This window comes from Lichenostomus cassidix, unplaced genomic scaffold (genome assembly GCF_008360975.1).
Source record: "Lichenostomus cassidix isolate B80296 unplaced genomic scaffold, HeHo_3.0 HiC_scaffold_742, whole genome shotgun sequence".
NCBI lineage: Eukaryota > Metazoa > Chordata > Aves > Passeriformes > Meliphagidae > Lichenostomus > Lichenostomus cassidix.
In genome coordinates this window covers 47626-58316 of record NW_028147286.1, presented here as the reverse complement: position 1 = coordinate 58316, position 10691 = coordinate 47626, and the positions used below count along the sequence as shown (strand labels likewise).

The window sequence follows — 10691 nt, the reverse complement described above, 5'->3', positions numbered from 1 at the left end:
CCGGGAGAGGCACTGCGGCCATGGGGGCGGGCGGGAGCGGAGCCGCAGCCGGTGGTACGGCTCGTGTCCCTGCGGGCAGCGGCAGCGTGTCTGTGAATCGTCCCCAAAGCCACCTGCCTCCCCGCGCCCCGCTGAGCCTGCTCGGGTGTCCCAGCGGGGTCCTGTCAGGGACAGATCACCTTTGCTTTTTCTAAGGTCTGTGATGAATAGTTTAGAAAAAGTGGCAGCAAGATTTTTCGTAATTGTAATTTATTTGCGTTTGAAGTGTGAAGCGTGTGTCATTGTTTTGTGCTTTTTAGCAGTTTCCATGCGAGGATAAATGCGGTGGAAGAAGGCAAATGAAGCCAAGAGGCTGGACTAGGATGCTGCAGGCCCATGACAAGCACAGGTCAGAAAATAATTAAAACCCCAGGTTATAAAAATACCAAAGTAAAAGCCCAAAGGGTATTGTGAGCTGCTAGACCGTGCTCAGAGAAATCCCAAACACCTGTCCTGTTTTCCTATTGTCAGTTGAACATGCAAAAATCTAAGAGTTGCCCCAAGGATCCTGTCAGTGGGAGGTGGTCATGGGATAACCTGTTTTTGAAGGCATTTTCCACACCCTTAAAAGTGTGGATAGGTGTAGCGTTCGGTACGAGCCGGGCTGCAGTTGCATTCCAAAAAGCGTGTTCTTTGGTCACTAAAATTTCTGGGTTTTTGGTGGGTTTTCCTGAAAAATGCCTTGTGTCCGTCTGAGCTTTGCTTTGCAAAGCACTGAACGATTTTTATGGTTCTGCAGGGACCTCTGCCTGGAATGTCCTGGGTGTCCCGGTTCAGCTGCCTAGGGTGGCATGAAGGTGGTGCTGAAGATGCCAATCCTCAAGGCCCTGGATAAATTTTGGCTGCAGGAGCTGCCAGCAAGCAGGCTCTTCAGAGCCAGAGCTTCCCAGGATGGGAAGACTGTCATTGTGGCAGTTTCCAAAGTAGTATCCAATGTGACTAGTTGCAGAGCTCTATAAAACAAGTGTGACATTTCTTACAGTTTTGGTCCCAGTGGGTCTAAGGTGGCTTTTATTAAACTGGAGAGCCAGATTTTTTAGTCCTGCTGAGAGAGTTCAGCGTCACCTTATGAAGCAAGGAAAAGCTGCGTGGTAAGTGCAGGCTGATGCGATTTATTTTTGCTTATTACTCCCCATGATTCCTTTAATAAATAAACTCCTAATGAAAAGTGTGAATGTGTTAATTATTTCTCTGTTTGATCAGCAATAGAATGCATTAGTAAACATTTGTGGGAGAGGCATGGGGAGCAGCAGAAGGGAGAAGGGTGTGGGAGACAGAGCCCGGTCCCAAGGCGGGTTGCTGGCGGTGGCATAGGAGGGGATGTCAGATACAGCTAAATGTGTACAGGGTGCAGAGCCCCAGGGTAGCGCCTCTGCTGGGGGAGTGAGAGCGTGTCCAGGACAGGTGGGGTATGGAGCGGCGAGCCCTAACCGGGATGGGGGGTGAACCCGTGGGATATGGGCAGAGTCCTGGCTACCATGTGAATTGTTACCACACAAGGTTAGTGGAGCCGAAGGTCACCCGAGGAGAGGTGCAGCCCCCAGTCCCTATTGCCGAGTCCCACCACAGGCTTACAAAACCAGGATTTGGGCTCCAGAGCTGACAGGTGTTGTGTTGTCCAGGGCAGCACTTGGCACCACAGGGCTGTAGGGGGCTGTGGAGAGGGTGGGGGGCCGTGGCCTGTTAGCTGAAAGGAAGGATGAGTGAGAGGTATTGAGGGCAGTGGGTGATGCAGCACCCTGCATCCCAGAGTGCCATTGAAAGCTCCCCCTTTCAGGGTGTGCCTAAGAACATCTGCCGTGTAATCTTGTGCCTGCAGGAGGAATTTTTGGCAGGGCAGCTGTGTGTAACCCCAAGGTGAACCTGTATCCCATACGGGCCTAGGTAGGATCTGGGCTGGTGACAGCCGTGGTGTAGTTGCCTGTGGTCCCCCAGAACCCAGATTTGAGGTCAGAATTTGCAATTTTTGTAATGTAAGAAGGGGTAGCACCAAAGCCAGAAGTTTTTAAAAGTTCAAAGTGTGTCTGTTCAGCATTGAAATGGTTTTTGTTGGGGTTTTTTAATGTATTTTGTTAGATTTTACAGACATGGGGAATTTCTTTGAAGGCATAGAATTTCATTTATTTAGTGTATTGTTCGTATGAATACCTGGAGGTTTTCTACAGCTACAGAGCGGCATCTCGCGTCTGGATTTTGTTCCACGGTGAGCCAGAGGGAGAAGCAGCACTTCCCAAATTCTTCTGGAGCAGTGCTAATTGCAGTCCTTTAAACATGCATTAAAAAGGCAACATGTGAAATGGGAAGAGCAATTAGGAAAAGAGGAAAAAGAAATGTTGAGCTAGGGAGGTGTTGCCATTTTTCTGTTGTTCCTTTGAGACAATGATCTTGTAAAATCTTCCTTGGGGCACCATGCAGATGAGACAGAGAGAGTAATGTGTGTCCTGCATAAGCTTGTCCATGCAAGGCCAAAGCAGATAGAAGATTTTAAAGTGCAAACACAAGTGTTGTGTATATAAATGAACCAATGAAAGAGCTTAACTTATAAGGCAGGATGATATATAGGACAAAATGTAAAAAAAGAATAAAGAGATCTATTAGCTGTTCTGTACAAAGTCTAATCAGATATTAGATATTAATGTAAAGAGAGGTTTGATATGAGTAGATGTGTACGGTTAGAGCGTAGAAGTCTGACGTGATATTGAAGTGTCAAAATGTACAAGTTGAACATTGTAAATATGTGGCTCGTGTCTTAGGAGAGGTTCCATAAGTGTCAATGGATTTGTAAGTATTTTCTCTATAATAAGTGCAAATAGATATAATGTAAATAGATGAGTGTAATTATATAAAAGTTTAGGGGGTGGGAATAAGAATACAGTTTTGAGAAAAGGTTTCGTTGTATCGCTTCATAAATAGTGGAAGATTTCCGTTTCTGGGAAGGTCCAAACGGTAGAATGTTTTTCATAGAGCGCACAGACCGATGCAGCCAGAATCCAAAAGTGTGCAGATTGTCAGGGGCATAAAGAAAATCCAAAAGCCATAATTTTCATGTTGAGGAAAAGCACTGGAGTGTGCTGACATGTAGAATTTTGAAAAAGCAACCTCCTTGTCTGGAAATTTCACATTCTAGATACGGAAAAAAGCACCAGGCTGGCAAACACAGCAGGGTGTGGTGACAGTCGGTCAGTTTGGAGGTATGGCCGTGGGTGATCCGGTGCCGGGGCAGTTAGACAGCAGGGTGTGGTGACAGCGGGTCATTTTGGAGGTATGGTCGTGGGTGACCCGGCGCCAGGTCAGTTAGCCGGAGCGCTTTGATTATCGTGGGTGCATCTGCTGCCACCGGTTACCTGGGGAGTTCCACTGCTGCTGGGGAGTTCCACCGCTGCTGTCATTGCCACCACGGGCCTTGGCCTCGTCCTGGCTCAGAGGTCGTTCTTCCTGGCTTTTCTTTGCCGCCTCCCCAAAGTGCTGCTGCCTCCCTCTCCACCCTGCCCTGCTGTGGCCAGCTGCAGCGTGCAGAGGGTGTCGTGGCCGTGCTCTGCCGGGTTCCCCGTGTGGAAGCAGAGAAGCTGCAGTGGTGGCAGCATCAGTCCTTGCAGGAGATGCTGCATTCATTGGGGTCAAGTGGCTGTCTTGACAGTGGTGAAGATTCTTGAGAGCTCTTATGCTGTCAGGTACTCCCCAGAGCGTGTCCTCGAGGTAGAGAGAAGGAGATGTGGCCACGGTCATTTCTGTGGGGGAAGAAGAGATTTGATGTGGTTATTGTCCTCGCTTCCTTTAATATCATTGGTGCAGTATTTCTATAGATGTGGTGTCCTGAAGCAGGAGTTACAGGTGTTGTTGTGGGTAGTGAATAATTGAAATGAATGTAAAGAATGGATTGTTATGATTGCTATCAGTATAGCTCGGTGTTGTTAGTCCCACAGCAGGTTTGTAAAAGGTTGAAACAGTCCTTTTTTTTCCCAGAAAACCTGACTGAGTGGAGTGAGGTAACACAGAGGCTATATAGTGTATCTTGAGGCTCGTTATGAAGTGTTGTCAGATGGTTTTTATGATGTGAGGGGGCATTTGCCACGGTGTGGTCAGAAGGGTGGAAAAGTTTGTTACGTGTGTAAAAGAGGCACTGTTTGCAGCCAGGTTCCAAATGTGGTACTGTAGCTGAAAAGTGTGCATGCTGCAGGAATCCTGTGAGATGAAAGGTGTAAAGAAGCAGAGCTCTGTGTGCACTTGGATTCCTGCAGACTGCCTATCTTACACGAGAGTGGTGATGTGCCATTCCTGTGTAAAAGAGCCATTGTTGCCTCCGGGTTCCCATGTGGAAATGTGGGATTTTGTATTGTAAAGTTGTGCTAATGTCAGGATTTGTGCCAGACAGGAGCTGCTAGGAGGTAGGCCTGAGGCTGGCCTTGGACTCCTGGGTGTGTTGTGCCCAGCGTGTGCAAGGATTTCCTAGCTGTTGAAAAGAGGCAGTGGTTTGAGCCAGGTTTGATCAGCAGGAAGAGGGAGGGAGATCACAGTCATGGGCAATGATGGAAACCTTTTCAGGTATGAGATGTTAGAGTCCTATTTGAAAGAATAAATATCTTGTGTGGCTTACGTGGCAAATAAGAAAAATAGATGAAGGACGTCTTGCCACTGAATTATAAAGAAGTCATCAGTGAAGGTGCTGACATATAAACCTGAGTTTTCTCCCTAGGTTTTGAGAAGGATCCCTGTCAGACTGCAGCATCTCGGGCTAACCTAATACCAGAACTGTGGTGACCAGAGAGGTGTTAATTGCATATAGGGAAGCAAAGTATCGCTCATATGTTTTGGTCACAGTGAGTTCATGCACACCAAACAGTTCTATCAGAAGCATGGCCTGGGCCGCTCACACGTTCAGATGGAACAATTCTACAACCAGCACCTGCAGATGTTCCCTTTGGGATAATTTTTTTTTTTTACTTTTTTTCCTTTTTTTGTTTTACTTGCTTCCCTCTGATCTGGAGCGGTACAGTGAGTGGAACAGAGGCTGAGAATCGGCCACCATGTGAGCAGTGTGGCATTTCCTACCGTGTTTGAAGTAAACCCCGTGAACCATCTTTCAGCGTGTCATATACGGAACAGGGGAGGAAGGTTATCGCAGTTATCGTTTCCTCAGCAACAGGAGATATGTTATTCCTTTAACATGGCATTGAAAGAGTTAGCAAAACTATTTTTTTTCTCTTAGGCCATTTGAAAGCCAAATTTCTGTACATGGATAATGGATGAGGTGCAGTTCTGTAAGGCTCATGTAAGGGAGCCTTACGAATCAGAATTAATCCCGAAATGTATTTCTGTAGGCTACGCACGTGGTGCGCAGTTGACACACAGGTAATACTTATGTGGAGGTATAAGGCAAAGCACCTTATGTACCGTCCATTATTAGATAAAATATTTGGAGACATGTGTACCAGTTTTGAGATCAGCATAGCCACATTTGTAATGTAGGAAGTGGTAGCAACATCATCCAAACCCTGAAGTTTTCAGGAGTTTAAAGCGATGCTGTTCTGTATTGAAATTGATACAGACTCGATGTGCCAATATTTCTATGTATGAAGCCAGATTTGCAAAGCATGGGAACTGTTTTCCAAGGGAAAGTATTTAATGAATTTTTTCTGCTCTTTCTAGCCATACCTGGAGGTTTGCGCACCGACGGACCGGCACCTTCCGACTGGATTCCGTGCTCCGATGAGCAAGGTAGGGAAGTAGCAGTTCACAAGTCCTTCTGCAGCAGTGAGAATTGCAGGCCCTTAAAGGTGCATGGAAAAGAGCAGCTATGAGATGGGAATAGCCAATAGATAAAGAGTGGAAAACAACATCTTGAGCTAGGGAAGTTCTACAATTTTTCTGTTGTCCATTTATGATTGTGCTCTTCCACGTACTAGAAAAAGTTTCAGGATGTAAAGAATTTAGGGAATGAAATGGAAATGAAATAGAGGGTATCAAAGCAAAAAGGCCCTGCTAAATATTCTTTGGGAAACTATGGCCATGAAGGAGAGAGAGAAAGAACAAGGAGTTTCCTGAATGAATTTACAGAAAACAAATCCCAGTGCCTCTTTCTAGGTAAGTGTGGACATTGGCTATGTTGTAAAAGAGGAACTGTACTTTTCAGAAGTATGCAGAGGTATGAATAAAAAGCTCTAACCAAATGCAAAATGTCAGAGGGTATAGGCTTCCAAGCTTCCTTGAGGTGCAGTTTTCTGTGCTTGGTACCAGCAAGCCAGGGAAGAGGGAAAGAACTTTGAGGTTTTTTTCCTTAGGGAAGGACATGTGTCCAGGGGCCTGCAGTGCATTGTTGCTTCAGAAGTGTCGTTTTTGAGCCTCACTATCAGTAAGAAGTAATTGTTCACGTCGCTGGAGTAGCTGAAGCATGTTCCATAATTACCAAATGCAGGTAAGCCAGCTGTTGCAGGAATATTGAAAAGATTATCTGCCTTGCAGCAAAGCTGTTGTCTACCTTTCTGGGTGGACATTTATGGGCAATGCCCAGTACACAGTGCATTCCAAAAATAGTTATGAAAATGAAGGAGATGACCTAGATAGATAGTAAAAAGGAAGTGTTGCGTTGAAGAAAGGATAACTGAAGAAAGCACCCACCTTTCATGTGGATCATCCCAGAGGTGTAGCCACAATGTCAGGCCTGTAAGAATTTCTTGCCAAGAGTCAGAATGGAGTTCAGAAGTGCTGTAGAAGCAGGTGGTTTGACTTGCTAAAGAAGAGAAAGAAATGATATGAATTTACCCAATGTGGAAGGCTTTGTACATTTTTTTTCTTTTTGCAGGTATTAATGTAGTGTCCTGCAACGAGAAAAAAAGGGTAGGGAGGGGTCAGGCAATAAATGTAAGGAAATGGTCCTGCATTTTTAATTGGAAGCATGCAAAAATAAATTTTCCGAGCAATATAGCTGGTCGCTAGTGTGAAATCTGTGTAATAATATGTTGGAGTATAGGTATCTGTATTTTGTAAGTAGTATATGTTATTTGTGTGTGTGGTGTTAGTCGAGGCGGTTGTTTGCAGGTTTGTGTCGGGCTTTAAAAGGGAGCGGTGTCCCGCGGGGCCCCGAGGCGGCGGCGCCGCGCTCCCTCGCCGCGCTCCTTCCCCGCGCTGGGGGTCGCCGAGTCAGCCCCCCCCTCCCGCGGCGGCCCCGCCCCGACCTGTGTCGCCGCCGCCGCCGCCGCCGCCATCCGCTGCGTGCCGAGGGCCACGTTTAAGGATCCGGAAGGCGCGGGGGGGGGAGGGGGTGCCGAGGGGGGCGGGGGGGCGTGGCCGCCGTATAATCGACCGCGCCGGTGCCCGCCCCGGCACACGCGGATCCCGCCAGCTCCCCGCGCCGTCCACAGCACCGCACGCTTCAGCAGAAGCCCGCAAAGCCCGGAAAATGCGGCGGTGGCACCCTCGGAGTCGGCATTTCGTTCAGGCGGCACAGTAGACGTATATTCCCTCAGAAAAGACCCCCGCGGCCGCCATTTTTGAAGTCGGCAACAGTGCGCATGTGCGAACGATGCCGACGCCATTTTGGTAGTCCAGTGCATTGCGCATGTGCGAAATAGGGGCCGGATCGAAATTAAAAACTCGGATTTCGCGCTTTTGGGACATTTCTGCTGGCCGCAAACAGCTGCGAAGGCGTCCTGTATGCCGTTCGCGTCACCCACGGGCGGCGGCAACCGCGCGAGAGGCGGAAAAACCCGGCATTTGCCGATCGCTTTCGGGAAAAAATGTCGGCTGCGTCAAACCGCAGCGCGTACTCCACCCGCCCCCAAAGGCCACTCCGCACCGGTCCGCAGCGCCGGGGAAGCCCGCCAAGCAGCCGAATCGCCGTTTTCGGAGTCAGGCCTCCGTTGCCGCCATTTTGGAAGTGTACTGCACTGCGCATGCTCGAGTGATGCCGACGCCATTTTGGTAGTCCAGTGCACTGCGCATGCCCGAGTGATGCCGACGCCATTTTGGTAGTCCAATGCACTGCGCATGCTCGAGTGATGCCGCCGCCATTTTGGTAGTGCAATGCATTGCGCATGCTCGAGTGATGCCGACGCCATTTTGGTAGTCCAGTGCACTGCGCATGCCCGAGTGATGCCGACGCCATTTTGGTAGTCCACTGCACTGCGCATGGTCGAACGATGCCGACGCCATTTTTGTAGTCCAGTGCACTGCGCATGTGCGAAATAGGGGCCGGATCGAAATTAAAAACTCGGATTTCGCGCTTTTGGGACATTTCTGCTCGCCGCAAACAGCTGCTGAGGCGTCCTATATGCCGTCCGCCTCACCCACGGGCGGCGGCAACCGCGCGAGAGGCGGAAAAAGAACGGAATTTGCCGATCGCTTTCGGGACAAAACGGCGGCCGCGCCAAACCGCAGCGCGCACTCCATCGGCCCTCAAAGGCCACTCCGCACCGGTCCGCAGCGCCGGGGAAGCCCGCCAAGCAGCCGAATGGCCGTTTTCGGGGTCGGGACTCCGCGGCCGCCATTTTGGAAGTATACAGTGCGCATGCTCGAGTGATGCCGGCGCCATTTTGGTAGTCAGTGCACTGCGCATGCCCGAGTGATGCCGGCGCCATTTTGGTAGTCCAGTACACCGCGCATGCTCGAGTGATGCCGCCGCCATTTTGGTAGTCAGTGTACTGCGCATGCTCGAGTGATGCCGACGCCATTTTGGTAGTCCAGTACATTGCGCATGCTCGAGTGATGCCGGCGCCATTTTGTAGTCAGTGCACTGCGCATGCTCGAGTGATGCGGGCGCCATTTTGGTAGTCCACTGCACTGCGCATGCTCGAGTGATGCCGCCGCCATTTTGGTAGTCCAGTACACTGCGCATGCTCTAATGATGCGGGCGCCATTTTGGTAGTCTACTGCGTGGGTGGGGGTTTTGGTGTGTGTGGTGTGGTGTGGGTTTTGGTGTTGTGGTGTGGTGTGGGTTTTGGTGTTGTGGTGTGGTGTGGGTTTTGGTGTTCAGTACACTGCGCATGCTCTAATGATGCGGCCGCCATTTTGGTAGTCTACTTCACTGCGCATGCTCTAGTGATGCCGCCGCCATTTTGGTAGTGCAGTGCACCGCGCATGCTCGAGCGATGCCGACGCCATTTTGGTAGTCCAGTGCACCGCGCATGTGCGAAACGGGTGCCGCCATAATAATGGACGCGCCCGCGCCTTTACGGCCGCCGCCATGTTTTGTACGGAAAAAATGAGGACCTCTCGCTCTAGGTGACGACTTTAGGCGCCCGATGGAAATGAAAAAAATGGATTTTACGGTTTTGAGGCATTTCCGCATTTGCAAAGCAGGGTCCCGGGAATCGGAATCGCTCCGTTCCACGGTAGTAAACGTGTACACTGAGGTAGGACTGGTGAAGCGTTAGTTCCTTATCTCGGTCACGACGTGACAGAATCCGGCCAGAAGCCGGCAGCGTGGAGCCGTAGAAAGCGGCAGGCGCGGGTAGAAGTAAAAAGTTGAGGTAGTACTCGCCGTTAGAGAACATTTTTCAGGTTTTTAAAATGTGTCGGAATAGATATAAAAATGGTCCCATCAAGCCCGTATCCATTCGAATCGAACGTGACTTTAAAGCGTTAAAAAGTTCGGGGGACGGGACGACGGCGCCACCACCTCCGAGACGACACGCCGGGCTCCGCCGACGGGAAAACATTTTTCGGAAATTTTCGATCAAACGCCGGACGCTAAACGCGAGAGCCTTAGCGAAGGGCACGTCCCGAAAGGCGCGGGTACAGAAACGGGGCTTTCAAAGGGCCTATAGAAAAAGAAAGGAGCTTTACAGACGGTTTAAAGGGCATCTTAAGGGAAGCGCACGCGTCATCGGGCCGAGGGAAGGATAAGAAGCACGGGGATTGCCGGGAAGGGACGGTAGTCCTAGAGCGGCACGGAAAGGCATAATTGTAATTCCCAGGTGTTAATAAGAATTGAAAGCGGAAGGGAAGCGGGGCCGAGGAACACACGGAGAGGCGGGCTCGGGGCCGAGGTAACGTTCAGGAACGTAGATCGCCTAAGGCGCCCCGCGAGGCGCCTCGTGATAAGAAAGGAGAGCGTCCCATTTAATTTTTTTTTTCCGTAAGGCCAATTTAAAGAGTTTGAAGCTAAACGGCGAGGCGTAGGACAGGCGCAGCGGAAATCCTCTCAGAAGCCTGCAAGGTATTTGTTTTGAGCATTTGTTAGCGGTGCAATTTGCTAATTTGCTAATTGGAAAGGAGAGCATTTTTGATGGTAGGGATGCAAGGTACGCGAGCGAGGTATGAGGTTTGAGAGGTACTAGAAAGCGTGGATAAAATTTTAGTCCGGAAGCGCGAGCAGATGGTTGTACTTGTATACATACATCTATATATACAGGCATATATATACATTTCTATACACACATGTATACATGCACACACACATATACAAACACACATGTATATATATATACACATATATACACACCCATGTATACCATGTATATATACACACCCATGTATATATACACACATGTATATATACACACATGTATATATATATACACATATATATACACACATGTATATACACAGCCATGTATATATACACAATGTATATTCACACACCATGTATATATACACACAGCCATGTATATATACACACAGCCATGTATATATACACACATATGTATATATACACA

The 10691-nt window shown here is 49.0% G+C and overlaps 3 long non-coding RNA genes across 4 annotated transcripts in view; 1 reads left to right on the top strand and 2 right to left on the bottom strand.

Moving 5' to 3' along the window:
• LOC146423447 (uncharacterized) overlaps nucleotides 1–10691 on the bottom strand; it is a 169903-nt gene that overhangs the window by 138402 nt on the left and 20810 nt on the right. The gene's annotated exons all lie outside the window — the stretch shown is intronic.
• LOC146423449 (uncharacterized) lies at nucleotides 107–1210 on the top strand. Of its 2 annotated transcripts, XR_014847538.1 has the most exons (3): nucleotides 107–195; nucleotides 300–388; nucleotides 779–1210. It is a non-coding gene; the product is annotated as an uncharacterized LOC146423449 (long non-coding RNA). The 2 variants fall into 2 exon arrangements; XR_014847537.1 differs by lacking the exon at nucleotides 107–195 and having other exon boundaries at nucleotides 271–388.
• LOC146423448 (uncharacterized) lies at nucleotides 2672–7291 on the bottom strand. The gene is made up of 3 exons (XR_014847536.1): nucleotides 7212–7291; nucleotides 6655–6766; nucleotides 2672–3767 (listed from the first exon to the last, which is right to left on the bottom strand). It is a non-coding gene; the product is annotated as an uncharacterized LOC146423448 (long non-coding RNA).